At 30.0% G+C, this 22,654-nt stretch overlaps 1 protein-coding gene and 1 long non-coding RNA gene across 2 annotated transcripts in view; both read right to left on the bottom strand.

Moving 5' to 3' along the window:
* Positions 1-22,654, bottom strand: part of LOC129915572 (uncharacterized) — a 199,605-nt gene that overhangs the window by 98,288 nt on the left and 78,663 nt on the right. The window lies entirely within an intron of this gene.
* LOC129915582 (uncharacterized) lies at positions 865-1,291 on the bottom strand. The gene is made up of 2 exons (XR_008772328.1): positions 1,032-1,291; positions 865-944 (listed from the first exon to the last, which is right to left on the bottom strand). It is a non-coding gene; the product is annotated as an uncharacterized LOC129915582 (long non-coding RNA).

Genomic DNA, 22,654 nt, shown 5'->3' with positions numbered 1-22,654 from the left:
GACAGGACGCCTGCACAATTTCTTACATCCTTTTGTAACCTTTATATGACGTCGCGAGTTTCTCTCTCTGATTGCCTCACTCGAACTTCTGGTAACTTTCAATTTACTGGACAATTTTTTGTATAAACTTCATTTTCCTTGTAGATAAATTTATATATATCGACAACCACGACCGACGACAACAATAACCACCGACAAGGATACAACGACGACAGCAGCGACTCACACGACACAAACGGACAATAATCACAACTCTCGTATAGGTATATCTTCTGCAGGATATGATGGTTGTTGTTGATGAAGAGGGGGATGGATCTCCTTTAATATTATTTTAACGATAAAGATACACAGAATCTTGTGTGCTCGAATAAATTCACATTTTTTTTTTATTCTTCTTGTTTTGGCATTGGACTTTTGCTATCATAAAATATCGCAAGGATAACCAAACAGAGGACACCCAGCAAGGACACAATAAAAAAAAAAGGAGCAACTAACGGAAATAACACAACACGACCGAACAACACTGTGAAACACTTTTATGTAAGCACGTCACACTTTTTTTTGCCCCCCAATATAAGCGGTTGGTAAACACATTTTCTTATATCCTTTTTATGCTCGAGCTCCAGCTCCTGCTTCTGACGATGCTTCTCTTGGTTGTTTTGGTTGTGAGTGTGCACACCTCACCCTTGAATATTAAAACGGATGGGGAACATAGATACAGGAGTTTTTTTTTTTTTTGTTTTAATTTTATTTTATTTAATAGTTTAAAATTTATTTTGTGTTTTTTTTTTTTTTTGGTATTCACGACCGAGGCTGGAGAAAAGGCACGATCAAGGATGATGAAGAATTAAAATAAAATATTGCATCGATACGTGTTTTTAGTGTTGGTGTGTTTTTTTTTTTTTTATTTTGTGGAACAAAAACACTTTAAATATCTACCTACACTAAAACACAATCAAAAAAAGGAAAAATATTTAAAATTTAAGAAATTAAGTTAACCTTAAATTCCAGAGTGAATATTTTTTTTTAACCTCCCAAGAAAAGACGATATTTGTTTTACTATTTTCCCATGGAGTTACATTTTTTTTTTATTTACTTTTTGCACGATTCCTGTTTACAGGATACCTACATTACATAGTGGAGAGATATTGTGTGAGATGGTAAAATTATGTAGACATATATATAAAATTCTGGATAGTTTGGTTTATGTGTATACACTCTCCCTTAGCGAATACAGATGCAACGAATCCAGAATATTTAATTTTGCTTAAGTAAAATGTTCGTTGCTTGGTTTTATTTATTTATTTTTTTTTTTTTCATTAAAGAATTTTACTTGCACATAATTTTAAGAAAACAAAACAGTAAAATATATTGAAAACAAAATTAAATTAAATTTTTTGAGGAAAATATTTTGCAAAATAATTATAAATTTCATGAAAATTAGGAGATTTGTTACCGCGGATTTCTAACTATAGGATCCTTTATTTTCTGCTGCACAAATGAAATAACAAGTTAATCAAAGTTTTACTCTTCCTTGAATTAATTTACTTGGTTTATAGTTCGCTTCATAAACAAGACTTTGTTAAATATTAAAATTGCATTCAAAAATTAATTTCAAACTGAATTGAATGTAGTTTTAGTGCAAAGTTGGTAGAGTTTCCAAGGATTACAATGTGGGAATGAGAACTACAAAACTAAAGTGTGGTTGAGGGATTTGATGAAGAAAAGTTGCTTATATTTTTACTGTAAAACAGTTGAGCTGTCATAAATTGATGTTAAGTTTTAAAATGCAACAAAAACAGGATTGTTAAAACAAAATAAGGAACACAAATGAACGAATTTTTGAGTTTGAGTTTACTAAAATGAATTTCAAAAAATTACCAACCCTAATGTAGAAAAGGGTTTGATCTAAGCAAGAAAGTCAACTCGAGAAATTAGTTAGTTGGAGAAATCTAAAAAAATTCATACATTTCACACTTGACACTAAAACATAAAGTTTATTTAACCAAAATTTATATAGAGATATAAGAAAGTTTTTTTTGCAGTTATTAAAATAAACAACTCAAAAACCAAGATTATGTCGGTTTTCTTAAACAGCGACGATTTTATAAATGAATCAATATTGCGCATTCGTAAAAAAAGTTGTTATAGCAATCAAACATGACATTACGACGATAGGGAATTTGAAAAAATTGGGTAAGCGCCAGAACATTTTGTCGGTCGATGTGTCAGCGGATGGGTCGTTTCCTTTCAAGTTTGATATGAAGTAGTTTTTTGAACTAAAAATAAAGGTAGTCATGAACCAATTTTAGAAAAGTAGGTACAATTTTCTCAAAAATGGCTCCAACGATTATTTTAAAAAAAAAATAGAAGTGTTAATTGTTATACACGGTCTATTTTTTCCAGAAAGACCTATAGAAACATTTTTTCTTAATTTCTGTATCCCTCCCAAGCTCAACGATTATTGTTGAACAGAAGCATTTTTTGGTTTTAATTTTTTTTTTTTTTGAAAATATCTTATGATTTTTTTTTTTTTTGAAGAACGAAATTTTTCTAAAAATAAAAAATGAGGTTTAATTTTTTTGAAATTTTCGTTTGAGGTGTTGATTTAAAAAAAAAAAAAAAAAAATAGTTTTTATAAACGACTCGTGCGATTATAATTTTTTTTATTTCTAGATACCTATGCATCTCAACAAAAGAAACAAAATTATGTACTTTTTTTGAAAATGTAGTTTTTTTTTCTTCGTTTGAAAAATGAATTTTATGCTTTTTTCTTTTTTTTTCAAGTATATTGACCAAATTAAATAATAAATATTTGAATGTTAAATACTGAACATATGTATGTATATGTATGTTGGGTTTTTTCCCCTTGAAAGTTTGCTATTAAACAAAATTCAGATACCTACTAAATCTTACTGAAAAGTTTTATACTAGCGCACTTCTTTAATGAATATTACATTAAATACCAACAGTCTTATATTTTTTTTAAGCTAATACTAAAAATAAGAAAAAAAAAATGTTTACTTAATTATGAATTTAATGGGTACCAAAATTTTATTAATAAGAAGTATTTTTCGTATGATTTATATATAAATTGTCAAAAATTATCTATTTTTGTATCATTTTATTAAAATGTCTTGAATTAAAAAACTTAAATAAAGTATGAAATTTTTGGCTTACATAAAAGGGTACAAATCATAACCCATAGTATTGCCCTTGTATTTCAATATTTTCTTTTATTAACCTACATCCCTTTTGCCTATGCGTATGCAGCTCATCTTGATTCAAATTATTTTACTAACTTTTTTTTTAAGTTCGTTAAAAAAAAATGTTACACATACGCCTCAGTGAACAAGAAAATTAAATTAAGCAGTATGTAAAAACAAATAAAATTGTTAGGTTTTAAAATCGTATTTCATCAAATGTTTTAAGACCAAAAATAAACTTTGTTGAAAATGTTGAAAAAGCTTATTTTTCTCAAAAACGGTTGATCATACGATTTTTTGGAACAAATATGTAGGAAGAATTTTTTTTTGTCATTTCCGATCTTTAAATAAAAGGCTCACTAAGCATATTCACCAAAAGATAATAATAATAATAACAATAATAATAATAATAATAATAATAATAATAATAATAATAATAATAATAATAATAATAATAATAATAATAATAACAATAATAATAATAATAATAATAATAATAATTTTATAATTTGAAAGTGAAATTTTCAAAAAAAAAAAATTGGATTAGAAAAATTCAAAACTTAAAAACGAATCATTAATTTCACTGGTCTGCAAGGAAATCCTCCTTTAAATAAAACTATACTTTTCTAAAAGATTTTTGTATGCTGATTCAGAATCCAAAGTCTTTTCTTCTCTGAGATATCTTAATTTAAGTAAGTTTAGTAGGTTTTGCATATCTTACCATAAAGAAACTGATCTCTAAAAATTAATATATCTTTCTCCCTAGAACAAAAGTATACTTTTCTAATGGAATTTAGTGTGCTGATTTTGAATCCGAACTCAACAAATTTTGGTCAGCTCTGGTTTTTGAGATATAAAAGTTTTTTTGAGATTTTCTAAAAAAAAACTTGATTTTGTGATACTTTAATGCGAATTTCTTAAAATCCTGACGTGATAGAATTTTTTTGACTTCGGATTCTAACTCAGCACATCAAAAACTATAAGAAAAATGTACTATTGTTTCTAGGACAAACAAATATGAAGCTTTACAAGGCAGTTAATCGAATGGTTTAATATTATTAGAAATAAGATATTTCTAAATAGAAAAATAGTATATAAAATTACAAAACACGTAAAAATTTTGTTTAGTTTTGTTTTGTTTTGACTTTTTAAATACAATGGGCATTGATATTTTACATTTTCCTTAATTAAGGTGCTTTTGTTCATGTAGGATTTACTAAAAAAGAAGGAATTCGAAATGTCTGCTTTTTTTGTCAATCAGTATTTTAAAAAATGAGTATCATATTATGAAGAATAAGTCCTCCAAATTTGAGCTCAATGCGACAAATAGTTTTAATTTTATACAAGTTCAAATGAATCTAAAAGGGGGATTTTTTAGAAACTACTCACATTTTTCAAAAATCATTTTTACAAAAATGGTAATATCAAAAAACTATTTGAAGGAGAAAACAAAGTTAAATTTTGCAGACCAGTGTTTTTAAAGGGAATCAATTAAGCTTTTCCTTTGTTTATTTCTAAAAGAAAAAATATATTTATCTTATGTCGTTTTCGATTGGTTTCACTCAAGGATTAACTCATTCTGAAATCCAATAAAACAGTTTGAATCGTTTCCACTCAATTCTGAAAGTTTGTATCGGTGTTAGTGAATAATTAAATAAAAAAATTTAATTTTGTACGAGAAAATTTTGTTTGACATTTATTTTCTATGTATAAGTTATTTTGAGTCGATTCTGATTTGAAATCGAGAAGAGAATTTTACTTCTGAGAAGCGTTTAAGCTGTCATGTTTTTGTGAATAAAACGCTTTCAGAAGGCTTCTGAATGCTTCCGGACGCTTCCGGACGGCCAATCGAAAACGACATTACTCTAACTATTTCCTTAGACAAATATTTTGACTAAATAATTTAAGTAAAACCCAATGGTATATCTAGGTGATAGCTTAAAAGTACATGTCAAAAAATTTATTTAAGATTTATTAGTCATTTTATTTAGGTATTTTTTTTAATATGGTATGCTTACAGAACCTTAAAAAAAGCTTAAACATTCTCAGAAACTTTAATTTACATTTCTTGAATTTTCTCCCAAAAAAAAAAAATATATTATATAATGTAAACTTCTACAAAATTACTCGAACTTATGTATTAAGTTGCATTTAAAAAGTTGTTACGGTTGCATAAAATCCTTCCCTAAAATGTCTCTAAAAAAAAAAAAATCACTTGAATAAATTCCTTATTAAAGTTTTCATCTATTTCGAAAGTGCTATAACTCTATAGCAACATTCTACCTCATGGTATAGTGCAAACCAATTATCCTTCATCATCATTTTACTCTAAAAGTTCAACTTGGTCATTTTCCTTGGGGTGATTATCTGACATCGGAATTTCAAATTACAAAATTTTCAAATTCTTTATTTCTCTTCCAAAAGGATATACCTACTCGTACATTTTTATTACGTAAAATAAAAGTATGAATGTATGAGATGAGTGTAAGTAAGAAATATGAGAAAATATATTACACAGACCAAAACTATTTTCTATTTATTATTATTTTCTAAAAACGAACTAAAAGGGAAACGATTTAATTCGGATCAAGTATTATCTACCCTTCCCTCTCTCTCTAAATAATAAACAATAAACAATCCACTCTATATCTTGTCCATTATTTAAGATAATTCATTCGTTTCAAAATTTGTATGTTGTTGTTGTTTGCCGATAAACAAAAATCCTTGATTATTAATAATTCACAAGAACACCATTGAGCAAAGCTTATTAAGCTAATCGTTTATAGCATTTGTGGCAAATCTAGTAGTATCGCCTTGCGGTGCGGACACGTTGATTAAATGGTTGCGAAAAATACAAAAACAAAGCCCTCCCCTCTCACTCTTTTTAAATCCCCTGGCAAGGGTATGAAAGTTTTATTTCTAAAATATCACCAACAACACTTGCCACGAGGTGACTAAAGCTTAGCACCACCACCCTATTACCATGATACCATTTACCAAACTGGGATTAATTATCATAATAGCCCGAAGGGCCGTGCAAAGTCAATTTGTGCCAACCAAACCAAACCAACGAAACGAATGGACGAAATTTCTGACATTGCTTTCATTATTTTTTTTTTCTTTTTCGTTTTCGTTTTTCTGTTTTTATAAGCATTGCACTGTTGATATTCCTCAGGGGCCCCAGAATTATATCTGCTTTGTTACCCGTGTTCGTTTTTATATATAAATTTATATATATACTTATACATTTTCTCTCAACCATCCTGGTTCTCGTGGATGTCCTTAAATGAGGAGAAAATAATTGTAAAAATAAAAAAAAAAAAATAATAACGAAAGTAAAGAAAGAAAAATTAGAAATCTCAATGAAAAATATTTTTTATGGAAGACGAAGTTTTATTCGCCTTTCGAAAAAATTGGTAGAAAGATGGAATTATAAATAGAAAAAAAAAAAAAAAAAACTAAAGAAAAGTCCTTGACACAAATATTTTTCTCATTTTCTGAAATTGATTGAAATAAAATGGACTAATGCCAAGCGAATAAATTGATACCTGCTGAGAGGACGATTTTTTTTTAGTAATTGTTTTCTATGTATTAATGTTGTTGGTATCTAAACTTGATTTGAGATTGTATTGGTGAAGGAATTAAGAATCAGGATTTCTTCTTTTGTATTAATACAAAAAAAAAAAAAAAAAACACTGCCCGTAAGGTGTTATTGATTGATGTTGTTGCTAGTAGCTACCACAGGGAATTTTCATGACAACCAGACTTTTTACAATTTTTCACAGACAGTTTGACGGAAGTTGAGTTGGTATTTTTTTGTGATTGATTTGATTTTTGAGGAATAATAATTATTTTATGTCACAGTTGATAAATTTTGTTTTTTTTTTTTAATTTTTTTTTTAAATTTTGACTAATTGGATAAAATCCAAGGCTAATTAAAATTAAAATTTTGTTATTTTTTTGTGTGTCCACTCATTTGCAAAAAAAAAAAAATTGGTCTTAATACATGGATGCAGTTTAATATTATAAAATACAGGATAAAATTCGGGTCAACAGAATCATCAAATGCATTTATGAATTATTTCATGAGAATATAGGTAGAATTTAAAAATAAAAGTAAAAACAGGTCAGAATCTATTTATTTCTTTTTTTCTGCCAGTATAATTTTTTTTTTTTTTTATTTTAATGAAATGCATGACTGGGTCAAACAAATTTGTGAATTTAATATCTTATTTATATTTGTTTACACATTTTAATGGAAATAATTGAACTTATCTAGGTAAGGGTTATAAGGTCAAATTTTGGAAGTGCTGTATTGAGTATCAAACGGTATTAGTTTGAAATATACGACATTTCGTTCCGTCTGCGTTTCTATGTATCAACTTAGCGATGTATCGACACAATGTCGACCAGAATACATAAAGCGAAAAAAAAAAAAAAAGAATTTTTTTGAAATTTGGTACGAATTTTATTACTTTTTTTTTATTTTAATTTGCAAGGTTTCAAGATCAGATCAAATAAGTCATATAATACGGTTTTTAAAATTGTATTGCCTTTGTCATTATTAATTAAAAATAATCCCATTCCAAAAATGTGGTTTTATTATGCCAAAAATCATAAGATGTTAATTAAAATGTGTCATAATGAAGTTATAATTTTCCTGCTACTTTTGAGGGTGTTTTTTTAAAAAGGAAGTATAAAATGTGTGGTAAGTGCCAAAAAGCCAAAGGTTTAAGATGCTTTTTAAAACTTTAGTAATCACTTTTCGTTTTTGAATACAAACAAGAAAAGTCCATGAAATTTTTTAGTTGAAAACACGTTTTTCGAGGGTTAGAAAAGTAGGAGCAAAATGCATAAATTCCGTACTACCCTGCGAGGTAATAACTAGTGCGATGAACTATCAGTCTATCACAAATTAACGGTAGGTATGTCAAAAATAACTTTTTTTTTTTCAAAAACGCTTCTTACGATTTTAGTTAAAGAAATACATGTACTGTGGGGAAAAATAAGATCCAACTCTTTTCTTCATTCATGACTTTCTCGTAAACATCTCAACCAATTTCAACGATAATTTTTTTTTTAAACTGTACGGTTGAATGCAAAAATTTAAAAACAATTACAAAAATTTCAATTAGGTATTAAATTTATGAAAAAAATTATTTTTTTTTGTTTAAAAAGGAACCAGGATTTTTTTTAAGAACTTTGTTTTTCTGTGTTAGCTAGCATTTTTTTTTTTTTAATTGGTACATCTAACAATTTTTTTTTTTTTTTTTATGTTTGAAAATCTTTATTAAGAATTTTTTTTTAATAACTCTAAGGATACCCAAACAAAAATATGTCAAATTTCTCCCGGGGTCAATTTGACCAAATTGTGACAAGGTTGATTGAAGGAAAGGAGGACAAGTAACAAACTCAACTGGTGTTCCGCAAGATTCTATCCTAAGACTACTTTTTTTTTCAATTTTAAATATTTGCATGATTTTTCCACATTAATGAATAACTCCCAATCCATACATTATGCAGGTTAGAAATTAGTTAATACTTAACAGCTTTAAGGATAGGATAGGATAAATTACAGCAAATCTATTTTTTTTTTACAAATTTAAAATAATAGATTTATCATTCGAAAAATCACACCTGGTAACACTTTTTTTTACTCAGTCATAACTCCTTGAAAGCACAATAAATTCAAGGAATAAGATAAAACTTACGGATATCCTACATAAACGTTACCGTCATCCTTGTTGTCGTTTGCTTGCTATGCTGTTGTTGTTGTCGTTGTCACCGTTCGTTCGTTGTGTGCACGAATCTTTGCTCAATGAATTTCTATAGATTGAGGATCTTTATAATTTTTCGATTATTTCCGCAAAGGAAAGTTGCACAAAGTAACCTTACATCATAGACATGTATCATGGTGCGGTTATGGAATTTATGTCATTCGATATCCTGTACCTATTTGTGTCGGTGTATTTGTGCATCAAAAAACATTTTAATACATTTATGATGAAGGATAAGAAAATTTAAAAGTATAGAAAGATATAGGTTTACAGTATACATTCATCTAAATGAGTTAAGGTGTCCATACTTGGTGCTTTTGTCGTCGTAGTTTCTGTCATGCCTCTTACGTTAGATTCAAGTTATTTGATAATATGTTCAACAATTTTATTGAAATTCCCTTTATAACATTTTCTTGAGTTTTTCTTTTGTAATATTCTATGTGAATTTACATGAAACTTGGTAAGAATGAGATACATTTTTGGATTTTCTGCGGAGAGTATTGATTTCAAATAATTTAAATTTTATATTACGTTACTATACATGATACAATCAGAAAAAAAACTAAGGTAACATCAAAGATGCAAAGTTGGTGTGTTGCGTTTTTTGGCGACTTCTCTCCAGTTTTTGTTTTTGAAATTAGCTAGTTCTTTTACTTAGCCAAAAATAACGGTAAAGTTTAATTTTTTTCAAAAACAGTTCCAAAGATTTTATTAAAAAAAGTTTAAATATGTATAAGTTTTAAGACAAAATCTATGTAAAAGATTTTGTTTTTTTATTCAAACCATTTATTTCAATATACATACATAAATCAAAAATTAAATTTTGGGTTTAAAAAAATTAATATTTTTTTTGTGAAAACGGGACTTTAAATGTTTGGGATTTTATTTTAAATTTTATTTAAAATTTTTGTTTTCAAAAAATTATACCTATACTAGCTGACCCGGCGGACTTCGTTTCGCCATTTCTTGTATTTATTTCTTATTTTCGACTCTGTAATTAGTTAATTTTCAAATGAAAAAGAGGATTAAAACTTGAAAAGTTCATAAAATGAGTTTAAAAATATTCACTTTTAAACTTTTAGCAAAATAGGCTATATCAAATGAAAGGTAATATTATCAGGATGCTCAATAAAGACAAATCAAATTTTTATAAGCTCCAGATCAAAAGATGTAACGTGTTGAAAAATAGAGTTTTATTTTACCGTTATTTCAAATTTGTCATTTAGTTTAGTTAGGTTAGGTAGGTTAGGTAATATGGGCTGACAGTTGATTTTGTTACCGTCACACTTAGATCAATGTAGATCCCTTGTGATACCCTGAAGTATTGTAACTTCATGAAAAAGTGTTAACCTATGAATGCTATGGTTGTTCAAGCCATTTGGAGGACTTGACAAAGTTCAGTAGGCTATTGCCTGAGAGTTCCGATAGTTCTTCTAATTCATTGAAGAAGTAGTTTCCTAAGAATTTTTTCCTAGTGCGACAGAGTGCTGGGCAGTGACAGAGGAAGTGAACAGTGTTTTCCTGTTCGTCCTCATTACCGCAGCCTCTGCATAGATCATCCGTACTAAGCCCCATTTTCTTTTTGTGGTATCCTAGTAGATTATGTCCCGTTAAGACGCCTATTAGGGATCTTAAGGAAGGTTTACTAAGTAGTAAGATCTTATTTGATTTTTTCTCGTCGAAGTTCGGCCATAGTTTCCTGGTGTGACCGCAGGTTTCTAGGAGGTTCCATCTTTCATTAGTTTTTTGTGAAATATTGTTGACGATATTTCGCTTTATTTCACATTGTGGGATTCTGATGCTATGGTCTATGAGAGAGGGATCAAGAACTGAGCCCTCCCTTGCAAGCTCATCCGCTTTTTCGTTGCCGAACACATCACTGTGGCCGGGAACCCAGCAGAGTCTTACATTATGCTGCGTACCAAGAACCCTAAGCTCTTCGCGACAGCAAGAAACAAGCTTTGACTTGATTAAGGTGGCAGAAATTGCTTTTATTGCCGCTTGGCTATCAATGAAAAAGGTGATGTCAGCAGGTGATATCGCCATCATGGATATTTGTTTAGCAGCATTTTTCACTGCCAATATCTCGGCTTGGAAGACACTGCTGTGATCGGGGAGCCTGAAAGAACTGGCAAGGTTGAGGTTTTCTGAGTAAAAACCTGCACCAACCCCAGTGTTCATTTTCGAACCATCAGTAAAGATGGCGATAGTCGACTCATTTGAGAAAGGTATACTGTTTTCCCAATCTTGTCTGTTAGGGAAACTGACATTAAAAGACTTGTTGAAGTCTAAGTAAGGGGTCATGTAATCTGTACTTACGTTGTTGCCAACGTAGTTCGAAAGGATCGTAGTATGGCCATTTTGACTAGTATTCCAAATGTTGGTTTGACTGAGTCGTAGGGCGCTGTTTGCCGCTAATTCTTTTACAAATAGATCTAAGGGAGTGAGATTAAGGATTGCTTCCAAGCCTGCGGTTGGAGTGGACCTCATCACCCCCGTAGTACTAATGCATGCTGTTCTTTGTACTTTGGTTAGGGTCTTCAAGTTCGTGGATTTCTCCAGAGCTTGCCACCAGACTAAGCTGCCATAGGTCAGAATGGGTCTGACAATGGCGGTATACATCCACATGATTATTTTGGGATTTGGTCCCCAGTTTCTGCCAAGAATTCTATTACATGAGTAAAGTGCAAACGTGGCTTTCTTGTATCTTTCTTGAATGTTTGGACCCCAGTTAAGTTTCTTATCCAAGATCACTCCAAGATATTTCGCTTTATCCGAAATCTTAAGTGGGGTGCCATCAATTTTTGGCACTGCAAAAGGAGGAATTTTCCTTCTGTTTGTGAAAAGTACCAGTTCTGTTTTTAGGGGGTTTACTTTAAGACCGCATCTCCTGGTCCAGTTACTGACCTTGGATAATGCGTTTTCTAATTGTTCGCTTACAGTGGTTAGGTATTTACCTGTCGCTAGAAGAGCTAGATCGTCTGCGTAGGCTATAACCTTAACACCGCTATAATTTAGTTTGATGAGAATCTCATTCATCACCAAAATCCAAAGAAGAGGTGATAGAATACCACCTTGTGGGGTTCCTCTAGATGCGTACATTTTTATATGTGACCCACCTAATTCACTATTGATTTGCCTGTTTTTCAACATGCATACGATCCATTTTATGATCGTGTCTTCTATTTTAAGGTCAGTGAGTGCTTTTTCAATGGCATTTAGTTTAGTTAGTTTAAAGTTAGTTTAAATGACTTCTTTATTTCTTAGAATAATAACAATTTGTAATTTGAAAAATTTGTCATTACAAAATTAATTGAAACTTCGTACAAATATAGTCTTGCCCATTATCTATCTACACTGTAAATTTTATTCATTTATCTATTGAAGAAAAAAAGATAAAAATAAAAAACTGTTAAAAACGGACAAAAAACTTGGGACAAAAAAAATAGTTTTTCTCGTTATTCGGTCAAAAATCATTTTAAAAATTCAAAAGTTTGTACATGCATGCGCATGATTAAAACCTATTCCTATAAGTTTGAGATTTTTTGCAGACTTTTAAAAATTCCAAAAAAAATAAAAGACTACTCAAAAATGTCCCTAAAAATTAGGTTGTTTTTCAAAAAATTTTATTTCAAAATACAGGGCCTATGAAAAAAATCCGTTTTAAACCCCTAATTTTTTTTTTTAATATCTTTTTCTTGGTGTAACTCAAATTTCTGTGCAAAATTTTGCGTACCTCTAATTAGTCTTTTGTCGAAGGTCTATGACTGCAAAAAAACCTTCACAGCTTGGTTTTGAAATTTTTTAGATTTTTTTCAATACCCTTTTTAACTATTGAATAAATTTGTCTATCATTTAAAAAAAAAGTCAACTCTTAACGACTTACCGTTTAGAAAGTAGCCTCTTTTTTCAATGTCGTGTTACCCCTATTTACCCTATAAAATCTTAAATTTTTTTTGCCTTAAACCTTCTCCTCTTATGCCTCTTTGATTAAAAAAAAATTAAGAAAATAAGTCAGTCGGTGTGGCCGGTTAGCGAACGTACACAAAACCAAACTTTAATATATATAATAGATTAAAAATTAGTAAATAGGAATACATAATTATAAGAAATTAGTTTTTGAAAATAAAAAAACCGATCCAACGATTTTGAAAATAAGAAGAAGAAGAAAGCGTAAACAAGAATTTGTTCATGAAATAAATTCAATTTGATGTTTTGTTTGACCTGTAGTCCAAAATAAAAAAATTCCCCTAAAATAATATAGTTTACAGTGAGTTTTCACTGTAAAATATATAAATGTTGTTAATCATCCACTACAAATTTTGCGTATAAGAAGGACACAACAGCATCTTACTGATGAGATTTTGAAAATTAAATGGATCTTTTAAAAATGGATCTTTTAATAACTCTTTTTGGAGCTTAATTTGATTTAAGATATTTTTTTTTGTTTTTATTTTTTTTTATATATGTACTGTACATACGTTTAGGTATATAAAAAGTATTAAATATTTTAGCAACTGGAACTCTAAGACCAAGTTCATGCAACCCAGTGCTTGCATTTTTTTTTGTTTATGGTTTTCCTTAACTTTAAATACTTATGAATTTCATTAATATATAGAAAACAGTACTATTAAAAAAAAGCTTTAAGTAGAAGACTTGCTCTAAGACTGAACGATTTTTTTTTTAACTAAAAAAAAAGTTTTGTATTATTTATCGAAAAAGAGATTTATTTTTTACGAAAACCAGTTCAAGTGAATTTAAAGATTTAATTTGTTTCTGATATTTTTGAAGAGTTCTGGCATCAAAGCAAATAAAACAAGGTTTAAAAAATTAAATGTTAAATAATATCCACTCAAACAAAAAACTGAATCCGTTTCAACCTAGCTCATACAATAGCTCGTAGATATTTGTAAATAATCCTCCCATATATAAAACAAAACAAAAAAAAAAAAAAACAACTGGCAAAATATTTTGATAATTCTACCAATTAAAATGCCACAAATCCCCTTTAAACAAATTTGTGGCAATAAAATAAATTCAAAAATGAATTTATATATAAAACTTTGAAATTTTCCACATCACAAATATTATTCTAAATTTATATTTCATTTTAGAAATATATGTATATTTCTGTGTGGGTCACAGATTGGATTTAATATTTTTTATAGTTCCACTCACAACAAAAAAAAATAAACACACACACACTCACATGAATGGGTTGATTTCCCAATCGATATACCAACTCTCGTATTGAATCCGACCACATGTCACTAATGCAACCTCAAACATTCGGTCAGTTCGCTTAAGCATCTGTATATACCAATAAGTGGACAGAATTTGAAACACACATGTCGTAACTTTTGCTATTTCTCTCGAGTCCTCAAAGGTCGTCCCAGGTGCCCCTGACACAATGCCACAAAAAAAAAAAACTTAAAATGCCCCAAGCTTTTATGTTGGTTCTGTTTATTTCTGAAATGTCCTTTTAAAGAAGATACTTAAAATGAAATTTCTGCCCTCACGTAATGGACATAACCATAAGAAAAAGAGTCTTTTTTTTTGTTGTTTTACTCTCGCACTCACCCACACATGTCATAAATGAGTTATTTTAAATCCTTTTTTAAAAAGCTTGTAATGGCAACTCGATATCAGAAAATAATATTTGTCTTCATTGTTTAAGTTTTTTTTTCATTGTTTCTGTTTTTTTTTTTTTTTAATTTAAAAATAATAAAATAAATGAATAAATTAATATATTTAAATTAAAATATTTAAAAAAAAATTAATAAAAAAGAAAAGCAACTGCTTTACTATGGGTTAAGGATATCTCCATGTGAGGTCAAAGTTTTTATATAATTTTTGCTTGAAAAAAAAAACTTTAGTTATTAAAATGCAACAGAATAATAAAATGTAAGCTTGGAGACATTTCATTAAATCAATATGTCAATGGAAGAGGCGATCGAAAAGTAATTTTAATATTACGATGGTAGGCATTTATATTTTTGCACTGCTTAATGCATATTGTGTGTACGGAATAAACTTATTCGGGTTTTTATTTACGAAACTGATAGGATTTCAATGGATATAATGAATTCGAGTATTACTATTTAATGCTGATTAAAAATGAGGTCAACTTCAATAAAGTGTCCAGTTAATCCTACCAATTTTCTTTTGCAAAGCCACCTTTTTGGAATACTGCTTGATGAGTAGAAAGAAAGTATTTACTAAAGCTCTTTTAATTGAATTAAAATATTTCCTTTGTGTTTCAAAACTATTAATTTTACTGCACCGTATTATAAGAAAAGTATAGCCAATGGTCCCATCGCAATGATGGTTGACGTTGTTGGTATAATTGGTGATTTTCACGTAAAAAAACAGGTTAAGATTGGTTATGACAAATCCTTTTCATATGCTTTTGATACTAAAAAAACTCGTCCTACAGAATAACCCCTGGAATGATTTTCTTCATAGTTGGTATTTAAAAGTTTTGGATTATTCCCTAGCCTAGAAGAAGTATCGAAATTTTTCTTACGACCAAAACTAACGAAAAAAATAAACTTATTTTTTCAAAAAAAAAACGGTTCTATTTTTAATCCTTGTGAAATGTAGCAAATAAATTAAATTCCTTTTCATACATGAAATTCAATAGCATACTTCGTTTTAAACTATCTTTTCAAAACATTTGGGATAGTACTTCACACCTTGGACCATGTCTCCATCGCATTATCGCGAATGTTCGTGGACAAAATCTCCAATCCAGTCTTTATAGAATCAGTGCCATGATATAAAAACAAATTTCAAAAATTGGCACTATTTATTTATTCAAAAGAGAAATAAACCCAATTTTCAACAGTTGGCTGCTGTGAATGCCATAAAAGCTTAACTGATTTCTCGCCTTTTTTTCAACGGCAGAAAAAGTTATACGTAAATGAAACTATATAAAATATAACCCTTAAAAAAAAACAGAGTGTGTGTACAGTGTACACATAAAACGCGACTGAAGTTATGCTTCTCACTCAGTATATTAAATGAATATTTACGTTTTTGTTTTTGTTTTTTGTGGTAACTTGCCACATGCAACTTGCCACACGCAACTAGCCATATGCAACTTGCCACATGAAACTTGCCAAATGCAACTCGCCGCATGCAACTTGCCGCATGCAACTTGCCACATGCAACTTGCCGCATGCAACTTGCCACATGCAACTTGCCACATGCAACTTGCCACATGCAACCTGCCACATGCAACTTGCCACATGCAACTTGCCACATGCAACTTGCCACATGCAACTTGCCACATGCATTTTGCCACATGCAACTTGCCACATGCAACTTGCCACATGCAACTTGCCACATGCAACTTGCCACATGCAACTTGCCACATGCAACTTGCCACATGCATTTTGCCACATGCAACTTGCCACATGCTACTTGCTACATACAACTTGCCACATACAACTTGCCACATTTTGCATACTGAATGCCACATGCCTCGTGCTACTTGCCACATGCCACATGCACTTGCACCATGATTCATGCCACATGGTACTTGCCACATGCCACATGCAATTTGCGACATGAAAGATGCAACTTGCCACATGTTGTGTGTCTCGGAGATGGCGATCGCGTCATAATCCCTTTGACATTCTTGTCAAAAAACAAATTTTCATACCCACCGTCCCATAAGAAGTATAACTTCAAAAACTGTCCTACTGAGTCGAACGCACTTGCTCTGATAGTAGTGCTACGAATGTTTAAGTTTTTTTTATGTTAAAATTAATTTATTTTAATTTTATAAAAAAATAAAAATACAAAAAAATCTTTTTAAATAGTTCGAGCTTTTTTCTTTATATGAATGTACATAAGTGTGGTCCAAGAAATATTTTTTTCGACTTTCGGTCGGGCCACCCGCTAAATTTGTTCCACTTATCAATAACATTAACGTTGTGAAATTTCAATTCGCTATTTTAAGCGCAAGAGTGTTGAGTTTTTTTAAATTTTTTTTGAAAAAAAAAATATTTTATTAAAGTTTTACTTGTCTTTATAAAACGTATATAAAATATTATTTTTTTTTCGAAAAAAAGTGAGCAATAATAAAAAATAATAAGCAAAATGTGTACATAAAAAGTCTGTGTACTACCTGTTGACGAGATTTACTTCTAAGTGGCCCCAGAAATTATTATTTCTATATTTTTTCAAAAAAAAAAATTATTTATTTTTGTTCATAGTTATATCAAAAATATTGTTGGAAATGACGAAAAAAAAATACTTTAAAAGTTACAGCCCTTAATATTAATATTAAGAACCTACTGTCGCATCGCAAATTTCTATTTCCCATTATGTTTTACATGGGAAAGATTGCGTTTTTGAGTTTGGAATTTTATAACTTTTTAATGGTTCATCAATAAGGCTGGACTAAATCTTAATTTTCTAGTATAAAATTGAACGTTTTACAAAAAAGCTCTCAATAATTATTTTGATAAACCGCCCATTTTCGAAGTAATTAACTTTAAAATATAAAATATAATTTTTTCTTCATTTTTTTTTTAATTTTTTGACGAAATTATTAGGTTTTTAAAAAAATTTGGCAAACTTTTCGATTTTTTTATATTCTATGTTATTTTTTAGTTTCAAAAATCCTTTTATTCAATTGTCAAACTATTAAATTATAACTTTTCAATAATTCGAATTATTCATTTTTCCAACTAAAAATTATTTTTATTAGTTTTTTCAAAAATTTTGTAAGGCGGATAAAAACGGATCCAATGATAAAAAAAAATGGTCCACAAAAATCTAAATTGCAAATTTTGTATGTATGTTTTTATATTCCTATAAAATTTCTAGTCATTAAAATTATTATTATTCTTGAAGAAAAAATTTCAATTGTGAATTCCTTACTAACCAAAAATGCATATAACATTCAAAGAGGACCCCTATTCTACATTAGTTCATACTTTTCTTAAACCTGCACATTGTTGATGTTTTTTTTTTTTTTTTTTGTAATTTCATCTTTGTTATTTCAAGGACTCCAGTTTTCTAATTAGTTATTTCAAAAACACTGAATGCAAAAAAAAAAAAAACTCTAAACAACCCCAAGAGGATGCTTCATTTTTTTTTTTTTTTTGAAAAATTGCATTATACCTTGAATGAACAACAGCGGAAAAAAAATATCCTCACAATACATTTCGTATAATAAATTCCAACTCGGGAAATCCCTGAATGCTACCTCATAAATATGGTTAACAATAAAACTCGCCAGAGCCCTCCCTCCCCATTCGCCCCCATCATCTGGCTGTAATTATTATATCGTGGGATAAAAATCGCGTGGTATTGTTTTTCGTACCTCGCGTATATTTATAGTGAACCTTTTCATATAAAACCATGTAGGTGTAGGTACAGAAGTTGGTATGGTAAGGAAGCAGCATCATCAACACAGCTAGGTGACGACGAGGCTACTATAATTCTGATGATGGTCTTTAATGAGGCTTCAGCCAGTGGCGTATCCAGAAAAAAATTTGGAGGGGGCTAGAAAATTTTTCAAACATTTTTTAGAGGGGTACGAAAAATGTTCTCTCTAATATATTCACCTTTGATCGAGAGTGAAGCTCTGTGCTGCGGTACTAAAAGTGGTATAGTAGCATTTAACTGCTCTCGACGTCGACAGCTTCGTACTACTGTCTCCTGTCTCCTGTTTTCAAAGTTCTTGTGTGACAAACACCATTTTCGATATAAACGCCCATGTTCCGCAATTCGACCGAAAGTGAATTGAAATCACTTTTAAATTTCACGTGAAATAAAATATCACATTCTTCATTTGGATCAGTTTCAAAAACTTCGAAATTGCTTCGAACTGTCATAGTTGAAGGATCATCCTTTTTAATTTTGTTTCTGAAGTTAAATTATTACTGCTGGATGCCATTTTATCGGCAATTTTAATGGAAAAAAAGAAGAATTCAAAAGAAAAAATTAGGAGACACAAATAAGTTATGATAATATTTTGTCCAAAAATTATAGATTCATTGAAAAAGGCAGCAAATTTACAAACCGAAATAATGTGAATTGAATTCTATCAGAAAATTTAAATGAGTGAAAAATGCAGAAAGTGAAAGTCTAGAAACTAATTTTCCATTAAATTATTTTAGATGTTTAATTCGAAATATATATTTTTTCATAATATGTTGCTTTTTAATCCGAATTCGAAGTCCAAAGTGGCATTTGCTGAAAGAAACCATTAGTTACATATGATGACCACTAAGATTTTGAGATATCAAATATTTCTATTTCCAATAGCTTTGAGAAGTATATAATTTTTGAAAAAAGTGTTTATTGAGATTGCATAAGAACTTTTGCAAAACTAAACGGTGATGTTATTCGACGTACGTATTATACTAAAAAGTGATCTGAAGAATTTCGAATTGGACTTAAACCCGAAAAAAACCACCCAACCCCCAGCTACAGCTAAGGCTCTTACTCAAACAAACATAAATAGCCGTTTCAGAATTTGGAGGGGGCTCGAGCATCTGAGCTGCCTCTAATTCTATAAGATTTACGAACAAGTTTCAGTCAAGCATATATATTACAATGAAATTAGGTAAAAAATAACATGATCTGGAAGGCTTGGGGGGGGGCTTGAGCCCCCTGAGCCCCCCCCTCAATACGCCACTGGCTTCAGCATATTGAATGCATAAACCACATTCACACCCTCCCTCACCCTACAACCCACCCACAGAATCCTTTAAAACAATACAATATAAAGTGCAGGTCACACCCTAATTATATGCACAAATCTCGCATTCATCTTTTTAGTATAGTCGGCTCTTACATTTATATTCGTGACTTTTGGCTTATAGGTATACAATACATTCCTACACTCGTATTTTTTTGTTAAGTGCATTTTTGAGAACGGTAGGTACATTATGGTAAAATGTCGTTGGTTTCTCATTTCCCATGTCCTTTCAGACATTTACACACGACTCAGAACAAAAAAAAACACAACGAAGAGAAAAATATGAAAAAAAAAAATGCAAACTGCACTCACTTGTGAATAGAAACGACCCTGGTGTTGAAGGGCACAATTTCTCGCCCATTATTTTGCTTCCTTTTTGGCATGTCCTTTAACTACCGTGCGGCTATACGGCGCGGCCACACTTTATACATCTCTTTTGGTATATAGTCAAGTCGAGTCGAGTCGAGTCTCCACAAATATTTTCAACTCGTACACGTGGACACATGCATATATAAATGTGTGTTGGTAAATGTGTTACAATTCTTATAACGGTAAAATATTCTGGTATGTGAGGAATTCGGTCATGTCACTCCTTAGCTTGGCTGAAAGAGCACTCGGAATGGAATGGAACTCGTACGTATGTCCTTTTGAGAATGTTGTGATGTCGAGTGTGGCTGGTGCCAAGGCAAGGCAAGACACACGAGGCACACGAGCAAAAGTCAAAAGGCACACTTTCCTCTCACAGAATCCCTACCACAGGAGTAGGTATAAAGTTTAAGTTGATGTGGGAAAAAAGGACGAGGGCTCTGAAATAGGTAAAAGACTTAAACTACCATTCGAATCGTATGCTAATTAAAAAGTCTTTTGATTTGCACCATAATTATTAATCTCTCTCTTTCAATGTGTGAGTGTGTGTGTTCTAGTTTCAATAATATAACCATGTACTCCTTTTCGAATCCTTTTCACCCACCACACATATAGTTCAGGAAAAACACATTTTACATTTAGGCTCTTCTATATGATGTGTATAAGGATTCTTATGTTACTACTGCCTGCCTGCCGGTGTGGTGGAAAAGGCTTAACTTGAACTTATAGTCAGGGTTGTAATTGTTTTTCATGCGATGTTAGAGGGCAATTTTCTCTTTCAATCATGATAAAATACAAGAAAAATATGTATACTTGATTGTGTGTGGGGTTTTTGTGGTGTTGGTGTTGTATAACCAACCTTACCTTTAGGATGAATTAAAAATTCAAAAGGATAATGATTGCACTTTTGTTGTGTTGTGAATTAAATCGTCATAATGAAGGTGTTAGTTAATAAGTTGCACTCTTTTTTTCTTTTTTTGTTAAGTTTGAAAAGAATAATTAATAATTTCTGCGTTTTACATTAAAATTTTATGCATTTACATAGCTTGTAGCTAGCTACTTTTGTAATTAAAATGAAGGCTTTTAACATTTTTAATTATTGTTCATTATCCATAGTAATAACGATTCAGTATAAGAAGGAAAAATTACTTGGTACCAACTTGTTGGATGTTGTTTTATGGTGAAGGCAAAATTAGAAGATAGATCTTCAGAAAAATTTTTCGAAAAAAAAAAAATTATTATCATCACAAAACCTTGGCATGAATGTTTAACTAAGCACGAGAACAAAAATAAGAAATGTTTTTGATGAAAGAGTGTTTTTTGAGAGAGAAAGAAAAACTATGTTTTTAAGTGTGGGGTTTATAAGATAGTTCTTTGCAGAAAAAAATATTTAGGTAGCTATGAATCATGAAAAAAAGGTGAACAAAACCAGATAGGTCCATTATTAAAATGGAAAATGACTTCTTAGTTATATTTATATAAAATCCTAAGGTGACTTGTTTTAGCTAGTTAAAAATTATACCATTAAATGGTATTTGAAGCTGTCATTTTTAGTGATTCTTGATTAATTTTGGAAATTGATGACAAATTTATCGAAAAAAAATTATAAAGGTTGTGTCCTTGTTTCTCAGTCAATCCATTTTCTTTTCCCATAAAAAGTTCAAAGAAAAATTAAGTATTTCGGTCCTGAAGAAATTATTTTTGACTGGTTTTTTTTTTTACAGAAAAACATAAAGCATAATGCAATAATACAAATATTCTAAACAAACCCTATTGGGTCATTCTTTGGAGAGTTTTTTTATACATAATATTTTAAATTAAAATGTAATTAAAGTAAGCCTTGAAATCAAAATATGAGTCTTAATATATAACTTAAACTTTTGGCTAGATTCGATATTAAAAAACTTTGACACACAGAAGTGCAAGATCATAGTGGTTTTTATAACTCAACTTTCAAAGTTTGGTAAGCTTACAATAATAGCAAAAAAAAGTGCGTATACGCCATAGTGAATACTTGTGTCATTATTAATAACGAATTGAATTTTGGTTTTAAGAAATAAATTAAAGCGTTCATATAAATCAAAGTGCAACTCGATAATTTGAGCCAGCGTCAAGGAAAATTTAAGGGATGATTTTTAGGATATTCTAATTAAAAATAAAATGCACGACTGGGTCACACGTACTTGCTCTTGTAGTTCACAGTATCTTTATCTTAAATGTCTATTGGAAATTAAAGATTTTATTTAGTGTCGAGAAAAAAAAAATCGAAAGTTTAAAAATTATAAATTAAAATTTTTTTTTTCAAAAATGTTTTTAAAAATATTTTTTTTTTTAATTTTATACTTCAAAATGATGTCTGTAAATTTTTAATAAAATTGACTTATGCTTTGGTGAAATATATGAACTTAAAAAACATGTCAATTTTTGAAAAACGGCAACGCCATATTTCCGTTCTCCGCATTTTTTGAGAAAAACTAAAAACGCAGTTTTGTTAGAATAAGTCTTTTACGTATACCAAATTTAATCAAAATCGTTAGAGCCGTTTTCGAGCAAGTTGCAATACCTCGAAAACATTATATGGGAGA

The sequence above is a fragment of the Episyrphus balteatus genome, chromosome 3, assembly GCF_945859705.1.
Source record: "Episyrphus balteatus chromosome 3, idEpiBalt1.1, whole genome shotgun sequence".
Lineage (NCBI taxonomy): Eukaryota > Metazoa > Arthropoda > Insecta > Diptera > Syrphidae > Episyrphus > Episyrphus balteatus.
Note: the sequence above shows the minus strand (reverse complement) of the source record. Positions and strands in the feature narration are given on the sequence as shown.